The following is a 21,087-nucleotide window of genomic DNA, read 5'->3' as shown; positions in this document are numbered from 1 at the left end:
TAATCGACGATGAAGAAAGCAGAAAATAATGCAGGAGAATTTACGAAAATTAAGAGAAGGATACCTAATTTTGTTTAACACTATATTATAAAAAATAGACCAAAAGAAAAAAAATTGCCACAGCCAGGCATCGATCGTGAGACGTTCAAGAGACAGTCCTGCCAAGCAACCATTGAAGCAAAATAGACAATGGTTAAGAATACAAAGCAACAATTATATAACCACTACAAAAATGGGTTTTTAAAATCAAATTGCAAAATTAAGGATGAGTATGAACAGTAGTAATTGCTTTCCTCTAATTGAATATATAGAATAATATCCAAACCCCCATAAACCTCCACGTGTTTGTCAAATGCATCACCCACTTCTCTTGTTTCATCATACAAAAGTGTGAAATTTAATAAACAACTACCTGGTAAAACATACGTTTGAGCACTTTAAAAAACACTCACCTGCCTTACTCTTACTGACATCACATTTTACAAAGATGGCATATGGAAGATTGAATTCGGAATATATCACAAAAGCTTTTTTCTTTGTAACATTCTAAACAATTTTATCTTTAAAATAAGCAACAGTTGAATTGTATAATACTACTTTGACATCTAAAGTCCAATTATATGTCTTGTTACAGTATGATTAAAATCTTGAAATCAAATTCAACCCAACTAATCAAATAATCACATGTAGCATTATAGCAGCTTAACTTTTATGCTAATATTTTTTGTAGCATTGTTATTATTACATGTAGCTTTTTCTACATACCGACAAAAAGAAAGAATGCATAAAAAACATTAGAAATAAGTGTAACTATTACCTCGGCAGGCAATTGATTGTGCCGACGGTGATGCCGGCAACGGGGTTAAAGTGACGACCACATTGACGGCGACGGTTGTAGCTTTATCGCCAAAAACCCTAACTTTTAACCCAACTCAACAATTGACTGTGGGTGCTTTTTCCCCAAATCAACAATCGATTGTGGGTGGCGGTGGAGTGGAAGTGGTGTTGTTGGCGTCGATGGTCACCCCCTTTGGCGGTGATGGTGATTAAGTTGGGAGGAGATTCAAGAGAACTGAGGAGAGATTATGGTAGGTGGTGGTTTACAAAACCCCTAACTGAAACACCTGTAAAAAATGTTAAAGATGATGGGTTAGTTGGATAATCAAATATAAGTAATGGATATGAATTGGTACATAAAGGATGTAGATTATTTGTGTGGATGAATTGTCTTTTTTTGGAAAGGAAGAAAATGATGTAACCCTAATTTGTTTACCTCTTAACAAAATATGATAAATCACCATGTTTGTTTGTTTATGATATATGAATATATATGAATAATAAGATGACATTGAATTGAATATTGAATGGTTTCATAGATAAATACTCTCTCTTTAAATTATATAAACTACTTATACTTATTACCCCTTGGTTACAAATAGTACCACTTTTAAGCCCTCAAAAGTCAATTCACCCTCTCTTCCCCACTTTCTCATTTACAAGACCCACTTACAAACTGCCACATACAACAAAAACATAGACAAAAATACCCACATACTTGGGCTACTCCCAACGTTGCCGTCCACCAACCCGCCCAGGCCACCTCCCTGCTGGGCGCCGATGGCAGTGGGCCGCCCAGACCTCCGCCCAGCCCTCCGCCCAGCCTACCGTCTCCCATTTCGTGCTTTTATGAAATATTTTAGGACGGTGAATAAAGCTTTTTATTTTATTATTTTTTTATTTTTTGAGTTTAAAAGCATAAAAATGGTGACGATGAAGATGCAGATAGATATATTATGGAGATGATGAAGATGAAGTTAAAAGATATTTTTAATTGTTTATTATTTTTCATGGGTCCCACAAGTTGTGTACAACTCTTGTCTTATTTTTACATTTATATATTGCTCGTTGTTATAATTCAGTAGGCTTATAACTACCTTTAGTGGTTTGATTCTTGATGTTATAATTCAGTAGGCTTATAACTACCTTTAGTGGTTTGATTCTTGATGTTATAATTCAGTAGGCTTATAACTACCTTTAGTGGTTTGATTCTTGATGTTATAATTCAGTAGGCTTATAACTACCTTTAGTGATTTGATTCTTGATTTAGAATACTAATAATGAAGTGTAAGAACAAAGATGATAATGGAGAGAAAGAAAGAAACACTTTGTAAGTGTGAGAAATGGTGCAAGTTTAATGCTTGCATTCATGAGTATTTATAGCCTAAAATCTCAATATAAAAATACATACTTTGTGTACCAAAATTGACTATATGTATACACCAAAATTGACTATCCATATCTATATTATTATTATTATTATAACACTCCCCCTTGGATAGCAATTTTATTTTGTTGAAGATCAACTATAAATTACTGCCTCGTTAAAAACCTTGCTAAAGAAAACCCAGTGGGAAAAAACTTTAGCTAAGGGAAAAAGAGTGCAGCATGGAGTTGACTCCCCCTCAAGTAGACATCGCTTCAGCTGTTACATCTTTTGAACATGTCTCATGCCAATGTTATGAACGTGTGTTCTGAAAATAGCAGTTGGAAGTGCTTTCGTGAAAAGATCAGCAGAGTTTTTGCTAGATTGCACATATCTCATTTCAATCTGGTTGTCCTTAATGAGATTTTGAGTGTATGAGAAGAATCTAGGTGGCATGTGTTTTGTTCGGTCACTTTTGATATACCCTTCTTTCATCTGTGCTATGCAAGCTGCATTATCTTCATAGATAGTTGTTGGACTTTTATCGCGTTCTAGTCCACAAGAATCAGTAATGAGTTGTGTCATTGATCTCAACCAAAAACATTCTCGAGTAGCTTCATGTAATGCAATCACTTCGGCATGATTTGACGATGTAGCAACAAGTGTTTGTTTTTGAGAACGCCATGATATTGCAGTACCTCCATTTAGGAATACATATCCAGTTTGAGATTTAGCTTTATGTGGATCAGATAAATAACCTGCATCTGCATAACCAACCAAATCTTGTTTTGATTCGTTAGAATAAAATAATCCTAAATCAGTAGTTCCTCGAAGGTATCGAAATATGTGTTTGATCCCATTCCAGTGTCTTTTGGTAGGAGCAGAGCTGAACCTTGCCAACAAATTAACTGCAAAAGAAATGTCAGGTCTTGTACAATTTGTAAGATACATAAGAGCTCCAATTGCACTAAGATATGGTACTTCTGGTCCAAGAATGTCTTCTTGATCTTCACATGGACGAAATGGATCAGCTTCAACATTGAGTGATCTAACAACCATAGGAGTACTTAATGGTTTTGCCTTGTCCATATTGAAACGTTTCAAAATCTTTTCAGTATATGTTGTTTGATGTACAAGTAAACCATTAGGCATATGCTCAATTTGTAAACCAAGGCAATACTTGGTTTTTCCGAGATCTTTCATTTCAAATTCTTTCTTTAGAAGTTGAATGGCTTCATGGATCTCTTTATTTGTACCTATGATGTTAAGATCATCAACATAAACAGCTATGATCACATATCCGGATGTTGTTTTCTTAATGAAAACACAAGGGCAAGTAAGATTATTTGTATACCCTTTGCTTATCAAGTAATCACTTAATCGGTTATACCACATACGTCCCGATTGTTTTAACCCATATAAAGATCTTTGTAATTTAATCGAATACATTTCTTTGGGTTTTGCATTTGATGCTTCTGGTACCTTAAATCCTTCAGGTATCTTCATATATATATCACTATCAAGTGATCCATATAGATAAGCAGTCACAACATCCATGAGATGCATTTCTAAATTTTTAGAAACTGCCAGACTGATTAAGTACCTAAAAGTAATTGCATCCATAACAGGAGAATAAGTTTCTTCATAATCAATTCCCGGTCTTTGAGAAAAACCTTGAGCTACAAGTCTAGCTTTATACCTTGTAACTTCATTTTTCTCATTTCTTTTTCGGACAAAAATCCATCTGTATCCTACAGGTTTCACATCTTTAGGAGTGAGAATGATGGATCCGAAAACTTTTCTTTTATTGAGTGATTCTAATTCAGCTCGTATTGCTTCTTTCCATTGAGCCCAATCATGTCTATTTTGACATTCAACCATAGATGTTGGTTCTGGATCATCATCATTATTCATGATGTCATATGCAACATTAAATGAAAATTTCTCATCAAGATTTTTCATTTCATTTCGGTTCCATAATATTTTTGAATATGCATAATTGATTGCAATTTCTGTATTGACATCATCAATCTCCTCTGCAGTAGGAGTACTGATTTGTGGTTCTTCTTGAACACTTTCTTTTACTTCATTATCAGCTGATTTTCTTTTTCGAGGATTTTTATCCTTTGAACCGATTGGTCTTCCACGTTTCTGACGTGGCAAAGATTCATGAGTGACGTTATTGCCAGCTTTTGGAATTTCAATTCGAGCTGGAGTATTTACTGCTGGTATATATGATTTTGTCACCGTTTTTGTATCTGTAAATGCATCAGGCAATTGATTTGCAAGTTCTTGTATATGCATTATCTTTTGAACTTCTGTCTCGCATTCTTTTGTGCGAGGATCAAGATACTTTAATTGAGGTTCACACCATGAAACATCATTTTCTTTATTTTTCATTTCTCCCCCTAATCTAGGGAACAATGTTTCATTAAAATGACAATCAGCAAAACGTGCTGTAAAAACGTCACCTGTCATAGGTTCAATATACCTTAATATTGAAGATGTTTCATATCCAACATATATTCCCAACCTCCTTTGAGGACCCATTTTTGTACGTTGTGGTGTCGCAATTGGAACATACACTGCACAACCAAATGTTCTAAGATGGGAAATATTTGGCTCTTGACCAAAAGCAAGTTGTAGGGGGGAATATTTATGACTTGCACTTGGTCTGATGCGAATCAATGCAGCAGCATGTAAAATTGCATGACCCCATATAGATACAGGGAGTTTTGTTCTCATTATCAATGGTCTAGCGATTAACTGTAAACGTTTAATCAATGACTCGGCTAAACCATTTTGTGTATGCACATGAGCAACAGAATGTTCAACAACAATTCCTATAGACATGCAATAGTCATTAAATGCTTGAGATGTAAATTCACCAGCATTATCAAGTCTCACCCTTTTAATGGTGTAATCAGGAAAATGAGCTCTCAATTTAATAATTTGGGCAAGAAATTTTGCAAATGCCACATTACGGCTTGATAACAGACAAACATGAGACCATCTGCTAGATGCGTCTATTAGAACCATGAAATATCTAAATGGTCCACATGGTGGATGAATTGGTCCACATATATCACCTTGAATTCTTTCAAGAAACATTGGTGATTCTTTCTCAACCTTAAGTGGTGAGGGTCTAGTTATCAATTTTCCAAGAGAGCAAGATGTACATGGAACCATTGTATCATGATGGATTTTTCTATCCTTTAGTGGATGTCCATGAGTACATTCAATAATCCTTTTCATCATTGTTGATCCTGGATGGCCTAATCTGTTATGCCATAAACTGAATACACCAGGATCAATATATTTTTCGTTAACTACCATATGTATTTCTGGTACATTTATATGTGTATAATGTAATCCAGAACTAAGTCTTGGCAGTTTTTCAACCACATGACTCTTGTCAGTGATACTTAAATATTTCTCATTTTCTGTTGTCACTGACTGATAATCATACCCGTTAAGGTATATGTCGGAGAAACTCAATAAATTTCTGCTTGACTTGGGAGAAAATAAGGCATCATTTATTAAAAATTTTGTACCATTTGGTAGTATGAAATTTGCCTTTCCTATCCCTTTTATCAAGTTAGCAGGTCCTGATATTGTATGTATAGTTCCTTCCGTTGGTTTTAGATCAATAAAATATTTCTCGGATTTAAGTATAGTGTGTGTAGTTCCACTGTCTGCTATACAGAGATCTCCACCACTTGATTGATGTTGTATTCCAGCAAAATTCATATTGAACTTCATATATAAGAAATAAATAGCGAGTACATTAATATTACACAATATTTTAAACGCAAATAGATAGTACTGAAACATTTAGCAAACATAATGACAAAGACAGACGATATTAAATCGTTTATTTTTCAAAAGACACACAACTTAAACATTCAAGAAATCTTCATATAAATCAGATGGTTTCTCAGTGACTGTTGGATCAATATTATCCACAAAATTTACTTCCTTTTCTTTACCTTTCAGCGAATCCTGATACATCTTAACAAGATGTTTAGATGTTCGGCAAGTATTAGCCCAGTGGCCCATTCTACCACATCTGTAGCAAGATTCTTCAGAATTTTTAGAAGAATTTTCTTCAACATCTTGTTTAATGGGCTTGTTTTGTGGTTGATATTTATATTTTCGTGGATTACTATTTCTTTGACCACCACGGCCACGACCACGACCACGTCCACGCCCATTACCATTACCATAAGGATGGTTTCTACCATAGTTATGGCTTTTGGCATGATGATGGTGATGGTTATTATAACCACGACCTTGCCCGCGTCCTTGTCCCTGTTTATAATTATTTGCAGTATTTGCTTCAGGGATTGCAAGTGTACCAGTAGGACGGGATTGCTGATTTTTCATTAATAGCTCATCATTTTGCTCTGCAACTAAGAGATATGAATTAAGTTCAGGATATGTTTTGAACTTTAGCATTCTCAAATTTCTTTGCACTGTGATGTTTGCAGCATTCATTGTGGAGAAAGTTTTCTCCATCATGTCTGCATCACTAATTTCATGTCCACAGAATTTAAGTTGTGAACATGTATTATACAGAGCTGAGCTGTATTCATTTACTTTCTTAAAGTCTTGGAACCTTAATGTTCTCCATTGTTCCATTGCAGCTGGAAGTAAAATTTCTCTTTGATTATTGAATCTGCTTTTGAGACCTTCCCATAAAACATGGGGATCTTCTACAGTCACATAATTATTTTGTAAGCATTCATCAATATGTTGATGAATAAAGCAACATGCCGTAGCTTGTTCTTTTTCAGAACAAGTGTTGTTTTCATTTATGGTTTCAAGAATGCCCATTGATTTAAGATGCATTTTTACTTTTATAACCCATGGCATGTAGTTGTTTCCAGTTGATTCTAAAGGAGTAAATTTAAGCTTTTCCAGATTCGACATTTTCTATTATCAAAAATTAAAACAAACATCATGATAAATTAGAGTCAATTTATATTCATAAGTATATAAACATTAAACATAAATTTAATATAACATAAATGATAAGTAGGTGACAGTGTCGACCATGTGTAAGCAATCATAAATAAATGTTATATAACAAAAATATAAATATTAGTAAACATAAATGAAAATTTGGCGACAGTGTCGACCATATATTTTTTCAGGTGGTATAACCGACCTATATCATTCTGGTGGTATAACCGACCATATATCATTTTGGTGGTATAACCGACCATATATCATTTTGGTGGTATAACCGACCATATATCATTTTGGTGGCAGAGCCAACCATATTTAGTATTAAGATTATCGTGCTGATAACGTGTTATAATTCAGTAGGCTTATAACTACCTTTAGTGGTTTGATTCTTGATGTTATAATTCAGTAGGCTTATAACTACCTTTAGTGGTTTGATTCTTGATGTTATAATTCAGTAGGCTTATAACTACCTTTAGTGGTTTGATTCTTGATGTTATAATTCAGTAGGCTTATAACTACCTTTAGTGATTTGATTCTTGATTTAGAATACTAATAATGAAGTGTAAGAACAAAGATGATAATGGAGAGAAAGAAAGAAACACTTTGTAAGTGTGAGAAATGGTGCAAGTTTAATGCTTGCATTCATGAGTATTTATAGCCTAAAATCTCAATATAAAAATACATACTTTGTGTACCAAAATTGACTATATGTATACACCAAAATTGACTATCCATATCTATATTATTATTATTATTATAACACTCGTATTTATTTTTAATATTTGATAAGTTTTAAATTAAATGTAATTTAAAAATTAATAATTCTTTTAATATTATAATTTAAATGAACTTTAATTTTAATTAATTGTAATGTTTTTAATTTTTAATAAAAGTTTATTTTTATTTAAATAATTATTTAATTTTCATAAATAATTAAAAAGGGGAAGGAAGGAGTGTCATGTTTGGGAGTGTTTAGTCATGGGTTTAGTCCTGAGAAGGAAGTGCTGACGTGGCGCTGATGTAGCACATGAGGACTAAGATTTAGGAGTGTCTCCATTGGGAGCACTCTTACTAGCACTTCTCACATATGGTACAACTTCTACAGCACAGAGTACAACACTTGATACCTTCCCACATCAGTTGGTACTATTTCTAATCCACTGAGTACAATATCTTAATGCAAACTTTTAACAACAAAAAACACCATGACAGATATAGAAAAAAAGTAACCACCGAGACATTAAATTAAAAAGGTTGAACATAACTTACAATGATTAAAAATAGCGTAGCGTTACACGGACAGAATTTCGACTTACACCCTTACAATATTCGCTAACATACCCTTATTATTAGGATTAAAATTAAAATTAAAATTAAAATTAAAATTAAAATATAAATATAAATATTTACGTATAGATATAGAGAGGATGGATATATATGTTGGTTTTTGCGATCAGAATTCGTTTGCTTTTATAGGGAGTTTCAGAATTTGGGGCTCCGCGACTCGCGGCCCTTTTTGCCTTCAAACTCCGCGAGTCGCGGAGTTTGTAAATACAGCTCACTCTATTTTGGCTCTTTGTTTACCGACGGTTTATTATATAAATATAATATATATATAATTTATATAATTAATTATATATTATATTATATTTATATACATAGTTAACTTGTAATTTTTAGTCCGTTGCGTCGAGCGTTGAGAGTTGACTCTGGTCCCGGTTTCGGATTTTCGAATGTCCTTGCGTACAATTTAATATCTTGTACTTTGCGTTTTGAATCTTGTACTCTTGTAATTTCGAGACGTTTCTTATCAATAATTGGAACCTCTTTGATTGTCTTTTGTACTTTTGAGCTTTTTGGTCGTTTGCGTCTTCAATTCGTCGAATTTGTCTTTTGTCTTCACCTTTTATTATTTAAACGAATATCACTTGTAAATAGAACAATTGCAACTAAAAGCTTGTCTTTCTTGAGGAATAATGCTATGAAATATATGTTCGTTTTTAGCATTATCAGAGAACGAGCAAGAAATTGCTTTTCAAGTGTTAAAAGAGAAATTGTGTCAAGCTCCGGTGTTAGTGTTGCCGGAAGGTGTGGAAGACATGACGGTGTATTGTGATGCTTCTCTAAATGGGCTCGGGTGTGTTCTAATACAAAGGGGTAAAGTCATCGCTTACGCCTCTCGACAATTAAAGGAACACGAAAAGAGATACCCGACTCATGATCTTGAATTGGCGGCGGTGGTTCATGCATTGAAAATTTGGCGCCACTACTTGTATGGTGTCAAGAGTACGATTTATTCGGATCATAAGAGTTTGAAACATCTCTTTAACCAACGAGATTTGAATTATCGCCAACGTAGGTGGATGGATGTGGTAAAAGATTATGATTGTGAAATACTTTATCATCCGGGCAAGGCGAATGTGGTCGCGGATGCGTTAAGTCGAAAGAGTCATCACCCGGCATTACGATTAGGATTGTTACGTATGATTATTACTAACGATTTTCTTGTAAAGCTTGGCGAGACTCAAATCGAAGCTTTTGTTAACAATAAGCATGAGGAACGAATCATGGGACAAACGAAGTTTATTACCTTAGGTCTGCATGGTTTATTATCTTTTCAGGGAAGGGTGTGGGTGCCTAAAATGGGTGGTCGTCGACGAGTGCTACTTGATGAAGCACATAAGTCAAAGTATTCTATTCATCCGGGCGCGACGAAAATGTATCTTGATTTGAAGAGAGAGTATTGGTGGCTGTGACGATCGCTCCAAATCCATATGGACAATACGTCATTCATTGATTTCATTGCGAGGTATTTGACCTCTATATGATACGTTTTGTAAACATTACATTCTTTTGAAAAGGCACACCATAAATGAATATTTAAATCAAAGGTTTTCGACATCTGATAATTTCTACATATAGACAATCACTGTAAATAATAGTTTACAATAGTACTTCCGTTGACAATGCAGTCAAAATAAGATACATGGTGATGATTTGGTGAATGCAACGTTTCCTTGAAAAATATGCCATGTATGACTCCATGCACATAGCTTGTCTAACATATAAGCAAACAGCGGAAGACTTCTAGGAAACCTGAGAATAAACATGCTAACAAGTGTCAACACAAAGGTTGGTGAGTTCATAGTTTTAGTGTTTCGCATAATCTGTATATAAAAGTGGATCACAAGATTTCAGTTGTTTCATCCAGAAACGTTTATCAATAGATTATATAAAAGTGGATCACAAGATTTCAGTTGTTTCATCCATAAATGTTTATCAAAATATTCTACGAAATTGAGCACCCTGGTAACTAAACTTAACGTATATATAATTTGTACCCTTTGTATAATCATCTTAATAATACACGCAAACCAACGTGTACGCTTCTCAAATAGCATACGTCCGTTAAAAGGCTAGTGCTCTAGCTCGGACGGGGATATCAAGCCCTATGGATCCATATACTACTACTCGCGCCCACCAGTTCTTATAACTGGCAGTTACTAGTTACCAAAGCTAAGGGATTTTCGGTTTAAACTCAGTGTAGAATTTAGTATGTACTTGTATCCATTGTGTTTAAAATAAATTGCATGTATTCTCAGCCCAAAAATATAGATTGCAAAAGCAATTAAAAAGGGAGTAAATGAAACTCACGCATATAAATATTGTATATCGGTTAATAAAGCATTTGCATGTATTCTCAGCCCAGAAATGTAGAGAGTAAAAGGGATCTTATGAAACTCACGCATATAAATATTGTAAATCAGTTAATAAAGCATTTGCATGTATTCTCAACCCAAAAATATATATTGCAAAAGCAATTAAAAAGGGAGCAAATGAAACTCACACATATAAATATTGTAAATCAGTTAATAAAGCATTTGCATGTATTCTCAGCCCAAAAATGTAGAGAGTAAAAGGGATCATATGAAACTCACGCATATATATATATATATATATATATATATATATATATATATATATATATATATATATATATATATATATATATATATATATATATTGTAAATCAGTTAATAAAGGATTTGCATGTATTCTCAGCCCAAAAATGTAGAGAGTAAAAGGGATCATATGAAACTCACCTTAGCAGCACATAAAGTTATTCATCGTAATGTGACCGAAACTCGGAATATCAAATAATCGTAGATCTCAACGTATCAATATTGAGATTCAATATTGTAGGAAAGTACGTAGACGTAACGGAGATGATAAACACTAGGTTTGACTCGTGAATATACCCCCGAACATTTCCCATAACCACCTTGGCAATAACCCATAATTTCCTTAACTCTATCCCGCTTGAAAACCATTTTAAAAGTGACACGCTCATGACTTCGTCGTAGTATTTTATGTATAATACTAATTAATAATACTAATAATAATAAGATTAATAATAATAATAATCTTAATAATAATAATAATAATAATAATAATAATAATAATAATAATAAATATTTACGGAGTAAAATGAATATATAAGTGTGTAAAACTGAGCTGAAATCGATCGAATTTATAGAGAGTGCCTGACCCAGACTGCCATGCGATCGCATGGCCTTCATGACCATTTCCCATGCGATCGCATGGAAAGATTCTCCAGCTCACAACTTGTTTGTAATCTAGTTCGTCGACATAATAAAATATAAATATAATATATATAATTTAAATAATTAATTATATAACATATTATATTTACGTGTATAATTAACTTGTAATTTTGGTACCGATGATTCGTACGTTGTCACTGGACTTATGTCCCGGTTCCGGTTTTTCGAATGTCCCTTCGTACGCTGAGAAAACTTGTAATTTACATTTTGGGACACGTACCTTTGTCAAAATATAATCTTAAATTATCCCTAAATTATATCACTCAAAGTGTATCTTAAACTTTCGAGTGTTTTGGTCATTTACTTCTATAAATTATTGTCTCGTAGTATATACATATACATATATACATTTTCATTTTTAAAATAGTGTTTACTATAGCAAATTTACTTATTTACTGTAGCAAAGTCAATTTTACTGTAGCAATTCACTGTAGTAAAGTAAATTTTACTGTAGCAAATAGTGATTTTTGAAAACACTGTAGCTTTTCGGGTACTGTAGCAATTCGAAAATACTGTAGCATATTAGTGTTTTACTGGTTCATCTTAAACGTTTTAGTTAACTTATCTAAATATTAATCAGATAATCAAACCAATAAGGTTAATGCACAGTATCATTTTCATAACACTTTGTTACGTTTTCAAGTTATAGTATATTTATCTATTTACATATAATTGTTCGCGAATCGTTGAGAACAATCGAAGGGTAATTGAATAGTTCAAAATTTTGAGATTCAACTTCATGGACTTTGCTTATCGTGTCGGAAACATTAAAGATTAAGTTTAAATTTGGTCAGAAATTTCCGGGTCATCATAGTGGCCGGGCATGAAACATGATGTTGTTAAGTATGTTGAACAATGCGTCACGTGTTTACAAGTGAAAGCCGAACACCAAAAGCCTTATGGTAAGTTACAACCGTTAGAAATCCCGAAATGGAAATGGGAGCACATTACCATGGATTTCATCACAAAGTTACCAAAAACGGCGAGAACCCAATTTGACTCGATTTGGGTAATAGTTGATCGAGTGACGAAAAGTGCCTTGTTTCTTCCCATTCGGGAAGCTATATAGTCGGAAACTTTGGCTAAGTTGTTTATCAAGGAGGTGATATCGAGGCATGGAGTTCCTATATCTATTATTTCGGATCGAGATACCCGTTTTACATCTCGGTTTTGGGAAAAGTTTCATGAAGATATGGGTACAAGAGTGAATATGAGCACGGCGTACCATCCTCAAACGGACGGTCAAACCGAACGTACGAATCAAACATTGGAGGATATGTTTACGGGCATGTAGTATTGATTTCGGTGGTAGTTGGGATGAGCATTTGCCTTTGGTGGAATTCTCGTACAATAATAGTTATCATACTAGTATCGGGATGCCACCTTATGAGATGCTTTATGGGCGGAGGTGTCGAACTCCAATTTGTTAGGGTGAAGTGGGATAAAAGGAAATCGGGAGTACCAATTTGGTTTTAGAGACGAATAGCAAGATTGATATGATTCGGGCTCATTTGAAAAAGGCGCAAGATAGACAAAAGTCGTATGCCGACAAACGTAGGCGATTGATCGAATTCCAAGAAGGTGACATGGTGATGTTTAAAGTTTCGCCATGGAAAGGTGTTATTCGGTTTCGAAAACGGGGAAAGTTAGCTCCTCGGTTTATTGGTCATTTTAAAATTTTAGCTCGTGTTGGTGAAGTCGCGTATCGTTTGGAATTACCCGAAGAGCTTGCGAGGATTCATAATACATTCTATGTTTCCTATCTCCGTAAATGTCTTGCGGACAATTCATCGTGGGTGCCATTAGACGAGATTGAGCTAAACAATAAGTTAGAGTATATTGAGGAGCCAATTGCTATACTCGATGAGAAGGTCAAAAGATTGAGAAATAAAGAGGTGAGAACTTTTAAAGTTCAATGGCGTCGTAGTAAAGGTTCCGAGTTAAATGGGAGCCCGAAGAATTTGTGTTGGTTTATCTTCCCTCTTGTCATGCGGCTTGGATCGCGAGGACGCACTCCGATTCAAGTGGGGGAGAGTTGTAAGACCTAAATTATTATTGTACGGCAGTGTAAATATGGTACATAGAGTGTGGGTATTATTGTGTATTGAAACTGAGGTCAGAAACTGTCCAGACCTTCGTGCGCGCCACGCACACCTAAGGGAGCGCGCCGCGCACTAGCCCTTTGCACAGTTTTCTGCTTTTTAATTAAAAGGGTAAATGAAGGGTATTGTGGTCTTTTCACATGAGGACGAGTTGGGTTTGTAAATGCCAGTTGTGTGGTGGTTGAAAACACATTCAACACTACACCAACCTTATTTTCAACCCCAAATCAAATTCTAGAGAGAGAAGAGTGTTCTTGAGAGAGAAAGCTTGAATCAAGGAGGAAGAAGCTTGATCCGGGTTAAAGCTCAAGTATTAAAGTTGTTCATCTAGTCTTTTGCTACGTTTTGCTTGTGGTGGTATGTTCTAACCTTGATTTTCCTATTTTAATTTGTTAAGGGTTAGGGTTTGGGTTAGTGATGAACACAAAACCCATATTTGGTGACTTTGGGTGTTCTTGGGTAAGATTGAGTCATGAAGACTCAATAGTAACTAACCTAGGGTTTCAAATGGTTAATTGGGGTTTATGAGCCTAAATTGGTTAGTTAATTACTAGTACACCTAGATGTTTGGTAAATGGGTGTTATGTGGGTTTGTGGATGACCCGAAATGGGTGTGTTGATCTTAAAGTGGTCAAATGGGTGATAATTGACCTAATTGAAATAGATGGGTATGAAACACCCAAATTATGTATTAGTTAGTGTTGTTAAACCTAAATTGAAATGTCCCGTTCATATTGATTATAAACGTTCCATATTAACTGATTTCGTTGCGAGGTTTTGACCTCTATATGAGACGTTTTTCAAAGACTGCATTCGTTTTTAAAACAAACCATAACCTTTATTTTATCGACAAGGTTTAAAGGACACCACCTAGATTATCAGAAATAATAATCTAAAAAATATCACACTTACACACTACCAATACATATTGGTTTACAATATTAATATGTTACAACAAAGTAAATTTCGAATGTAGTTTTAAACAATATTATACAAACATGCTGACTCCAAATCTTGTCCGTATATTAGCATGCAACAGCGGAAGCTCTTAATAATCACCTGAGAATAAACATGCTTTAAACGTCAACAAAAATGTTGGTGAGTTATAGGTTTAACCTATATATTTATCAAATCGTAATAATAGACCACAAGATTTCATATTTCAATACACATCCCATACATAGAGAAAAAAATCATTCATATGGTAAACACTTGGTAACCGACATTAACAAGATGCATATAAGAATATCCCCTATCATTCTGGTACATCCATCGGACATGATAAAACAACATCGAAGTACTAAAGCATCCGCTACAACAGGTGGGGTTTGTTGAGCCCAATAGATCTATCTTTAGGATTCGTGTCAATTAGTAGACTGGTTTACTAATTCTTAGGTTACCAAGTAAAAAGGGGCATATTCGGATTCGATCGTTCAACCATAGAAAGTAGTTTCATGTACTTGTGTCTATTTTGTAAATCATTTATAAAACTGCATGTATTCTCATCCCAAAATATTAGATTTTAAAAGTGGGACTATAACTCACTTTCACAGATTTTTACTTAGTCGTGAAGTAAGACTTGGCCACTGGTCGATTCACGAACCTATAACAAATATGTACATATATATCAAAGTATGTTCAAAATATATTTACAACATTTTTAATACGTTTTAATGTTTTAAGTTCATTAAGTCAGCTGTCCTCGTTAGTAACCTACAACTAGTTGTCCATAGTTAGATGTACAGAAATAAATTGATATATATTATCTTGACCCAATCCACGACCCAGTGTATACACATCTCAGGCTAGATCACAACTCAAAGTATATATATTTTTGGAATCAACCTCAACCCTGTATAGCTAACTCAAACATTACTGCATATAGAGTGTCTATGGTTGTTCCAGATAATATATATACATGGGTCGATATGATATGTCAAAACATTTGCATACGTGTCTATGGTATCCCAAGATTACATAATATATTAGAATACATGTATAATACAATATAAGTTAGCTAGGATATGATTTGTATAGAATTGTTACAATATTTCCCGTAGCTACAACAATCAAAAAATATCCAATCTTGTTTTACCCATAACTTCTTCGTTTTAAATCCGTTTTGAGTGAATCAAATTGCTATGGTTTCATATTGAACTATATTTTATGAATCTAAACAGAAAAAGTATAGATTTATAGTCGGAAATATAAGTTACAAGTCATTTTTGTAAGAGGTAGTCATTTCAGTCGAAAGAACGACGTCTTGATGACCATTTTGAAAAACATACTTCCACTTTGAGTTTAACCATAATTTTTGGATATAGTTTCATGTTCATAAGAAAAATCATTTTCCCAGAAGAACAAATTTTAAATCAAAGTTTATCATAGTTTTTAATTATCAAATCCAAAACAGCCCGCGGTGTTACTACGACGGCGTATGTCCGGTTTTACGGTGTTTTTCGTATTTTCAGGTTTTAAATCATTAAGTTAGCATATAATATAGATATAGAACATGTGTTTAGTTGATTTTAAAAGTCAAGTTAGAAGGATTAACTTTTGTTTGCGAACAAGTTTAGAATTAACTAAACTATGTTCTAGTGATTTCAAGTTTAAACCTTCGAATAAGGTAGTTTTATATATATGAATCGAATGATGTTATGAACATCATTACTACCTCAGGTTTTGTGGATAAACCTACTGGAAATGAGAAAAATAGATCTAGCTTCAAAGGATCCTTGAATGGCTTGAAATTTCTTGAAGTAGAATCATGACACGAAGACAAGTTCAAGTAAGATTTCCACTCGAAATAAGATTGTTATAGTTATAGAAATTGAATCAAAGTTTGAATATGAGTATTACCTTATATTAGAAAGATATCTTACTATAAATAAGAAAGATTTCTTGAGGTTGGATGATCACTTAACAAGATTGGAAGTAAGCTAGCAAACTTGGAAGTATTCTTGATTTTATGAAACTAGAACTTATAGAATTTATGAAGAACACTTAGAACTTGAAGATAGAACTTGAGAGAGATCAATTAGATAAAGAAAATTGAAGAATGAAAGTGTTTGTAGATGTTTTTGGTTATTGGTATATGGATTAGATATAAAGGATGTGTAATTTTGTTTACATGTAAATAAGTCATGAATGATTACTAATATTTTTGTAATTTTATGAGATATTTCATGCTAGTTGCCAAATAATTGTTCCCGCATGTGTTAGGTAACTTACATGGGCTGCTAAGAGCTGATCATTGGAGTGTTGATGTTAAAGCAGAGGGGTACGAAATATTATTATTTTTACTACGAAATACTACGAAATATGATACAAGTTTTAATTAATTTACAGATGGGATATGCCTAAACCTTGCTATAACACTTGTAGGCAGTGTACCTAATCATAGAGTAGTGTAGTTTTTAGTAAGTCCGGTTCGTCCACAGGGAACTAGCCAAGTTTAACGCTATATTTTTTTTAAACTATATTTGTGTGTGTATATATATATATATATATATATATATATATATATATATATATATATATATATATATATATATATATATATATATATAAGTCGTATTATTATTATTATTATTATTATTATTATTATTATATATATATAAGCGTAAAAATAAATGACGATAATATAAATGACAGAATTTAAATTGCGATAAAGTAAATTACAGTAATTAAAATGACAGTAAATAAAGGTACGATGAAATATGAAATAAACGTATTATGCTTATTTAAACTTCCGTAATCATGATGTTTGACGTTTTAATTTTAATTTATTACCCTGGGTTAATTGTCCTTTGTCTTGGATTATTTGATACCTATTTGGTTTTTGTCCATAATAGTCCATCGGTCATAATTATAAAATGCTCGTCAAATTAACCTTATTCCCGAAGTCAAATATTCCAACTAGTTAGGGATTCAAACTGTAACCAGGTTTTAATACTTTGTTTAATGATTACACCAATTATCCTTGTATGTAATCCACCCCTGTTTTAATGAGATATGAATATTAATTTGCCCACTTGATCAGAATGAATAATCAATTATCCAACCCGAATAATTAATTAAATGATCGTAAAAGATGTTGTATAAACGTCACTAAATAGAACATACAAAATCATTTTAATAATTATTAGATTAACTAATTTGAATATAGGTTCAACAGATTCTAATGAGTTGTCATTCGATTAGACAATACCCCCTATCTATTAATAGTCAATAGTCCAATGTCCACAAGTGTCGGTCTTTTATCCAAACCTTAATTATGGTACAAAATCTAATAACCCCGTCTTAATATTTAGTCTAACATCACGGTTACTTTGGCTTAAATAAGTATAATAATAACTTAGTTATGAGACATTAATTTAAAAAGGAAGAACATAGCTTACAGTGGTGATTAATCGCGTAGCGTTACACGGACAGAGTTTCGACTTACAAAACTTTAAAACATTTCTTACAATAACCCAATTATTATTAATCTTAAATTAAACTTAAAATTATAAATATAAATATATATATTTGATTATAGAGGAAGAAGAAGAAAAAGGTGTGTATATTTCGTGCAGAATTCGTCGCTTTTTATAGCACTTGGCCAGATTCTGATGCCCATGCGATCGCATGGATTTTGTGCCTTCTGGCCATGCGATCGCATGGCCGCCTGGGACAGCTCACATATTTTTTTTTTCTTATTTGCCGACGTTTTATTATATAATATAATATATATATAATTTTAAGAATTATTTATATATTATATTATATTCATGTGCATAGTTGACTTGTAATTTTAGCTCCGTTGTGTCGCGCGTTGAGAGTTGACTCTGGTCCCGGTTCCGGATTTTCGAACGTCCTTGCGTACTATTTAATATCTTGTACTTTGCGTTCCGCGGCTCGTACTCTTGTAATTTTTAGACGTTTCTCATCAATAATTCGAACCACTTGGATTGTACTTTGTACTTTTTAGCTTTTTGATCATTTGCATCTTCGAATCATCGTTTTCTTCTTTTGTCTTCGCACTTATTTATTTAAACGAATATTACATAAAATAGAACAATTACAACTAAAAGCTTTACATACTGGAAGGATATTGTGCCTAAATATATGTTTATTTGGAGCACTATCAAATATCTCCACACTTGAGCGTTGCTTATCCTCAAGCAATACAGAACTTAAAATAAAATCACACTTCACTCGAATCACTTTTTTTATTCTCACACTTTATACATCAGTGATTTTGATACAGTGGTATAAAAAATGATAGTAACGATGTGGTTTACAGTCCCACATGACTTATAAAAATTTAGATCCTTTAAGGAAATTGGATCTTTATGAAAACATTTGATCTTTTGAAAATTCAATCTAGCTTTTACCCTAGATAAGTTTTCCGGAATAACCCTTCACCGGTGTTTGCAAATTGTTTTTGTGGGTTTTGTGGGTTTCAGTTTTGAAAATTTTAGCTCAAAACTTGTGGTTTTGTGTCGCCCACTTGCTAACCTTGTATTGGGAAAGCAACACGTCCAGTTTACTTGCTCCGTATATTATCTTTCGATAAACTACCATCAGGTTGTAAAGAAAAGTGTTGAACAAGCAACTGTTAAGGCAATGCCTAATGACATACAAATGTTCATGGTCTAAAACGTGTCGGATGCAATTACTATCCTTTGTAGGAGCAATAGTAAAGATCACCCTATAATTTTTCGGTCTGGCACAAGGTCCTGTCTTCGACCATGCTATGCAACCACCGTTCTTACAGTTGACACCCGATTTGGTTCAGGTGACCTAATGAATTCCGGTAAAATCTTAGGATTTTACGTTCAATGGTAATGAATGCATTGAAAATAGGTTTTCAGAAAACAAATCGGTTAATAATTTTGATCAAAATATTTTCTCGTTCAAGCTCGAGTTTAGATATCATTGAATTCCATGAGTTTGTAATTCTCAATCTTTAAGGTCAATCTCAAGGATTGAGTGATACCAGGCTTAAAAGCTAATTTTTAATCTTTAAGGAGATTATCCTTTTCTGGGGATCTAATTCATTAGTCTTATCAAGCTAATTTGCACGGCGCCCTCCCCATTTTACGAGATAGATCCTCTCATGGTTAGGATAAGTCTGACCACTTGGCGACCCTGTTTGATGTTGAGGTCCGTGGATTTCCAGCTGATTTTCGATAAAACTTTTCAAGGTTTTTCGTAGACTCTACAACTGGTCTGGACGACAACTTCCTGACCTAAATTAAGAAGCGCGTGTCTTTTTCGGAAGACTTACATCCTATAATGATGGAATTGATTCATCGTGTAGATCCATCTTTCTTTCAAATATATTACAATTTATTAGGTAAAACTAATTAAAATCGTCCAAAACAAAATTACCTGTAATAATCTTGTACAAACATATGAGATATGTGTTTTGAATAACTTGGTAAATTCTTCCCACACTTAGCTTTTATTTATTTTTTTTTCTTTGCCTTTTTATTCTCCTCTATTTCATTTTAAATGAATTCTGACGTTTTGGGTTGTTTCTCCATTTATGTTCTCTCCGAGGTAACAATTATTTCGGTATTATCACCTAGTTTTATCATTCATAAATATGTATAAACATGATTTTGAATTCATTTTATTGAAAATTTTTCAAATTTTCACAAAATTTGACAAATAAACTAAGTGTAAACCCGAGAGATTTTATAACCCTTCCCCATACTTGAGATCATGCAATGCCCTCATTTGCATGAAATCGGACTATAATTATAAATTCATGAGGGTGATTAGTGTAGAAAAGTGATTAAAAATACCGAGTTTGCAAACATATTATTTTATATCACATTTGATATTTTGCGTCTTGTCGTCAATATTAGTAGCTTTTGCTGAACTTAATGTCAGTCTTTGAAAGTGCGCTGTTTTACCCTGTTTTGTACATAAGATAAACTACAAACATACATAATATATATATATATATATATATATATATATATATATATATATATATATATATATATATATATATATATATATACTATAAAACCTTTATTCATTAAAACAATTTAAATGAATGATTTTTAAAATTTTGTTTCCTTTTACTTTAGGTAGTTTCGGTATGTTTACCTAGTCCGTCCCTCGAAAAAATTTAAAATTTGTCGTTTTTAAAGCTATTGTTTTATAAGCAAAGATTTTTGGTTTTTTT

The sequence above is a fragment of the Rutidosis leptorrhynchoides genome, chromosome 9 (genome assembly GCF_046630445.1).
Source record: "Rutidosis leptorrhynchoides isolate AG116_Rl617_1_P2 chromosome 9, CSIRO_AGI_Rlap_v1, whole genome shotgun sequence".
NCBI classification, from domain to species: Eukaryota; Viridiplantae; Streptophyta; class Magnoliopsida; order Asterales; family Asteraceae; genus Rutidosis; species Rutidosis leptorrhynchoides.
The sequence above is the reverse complement of the archived record's forward strand: the minus strand, read 5'-3'. Positions refer to the sequence as shown.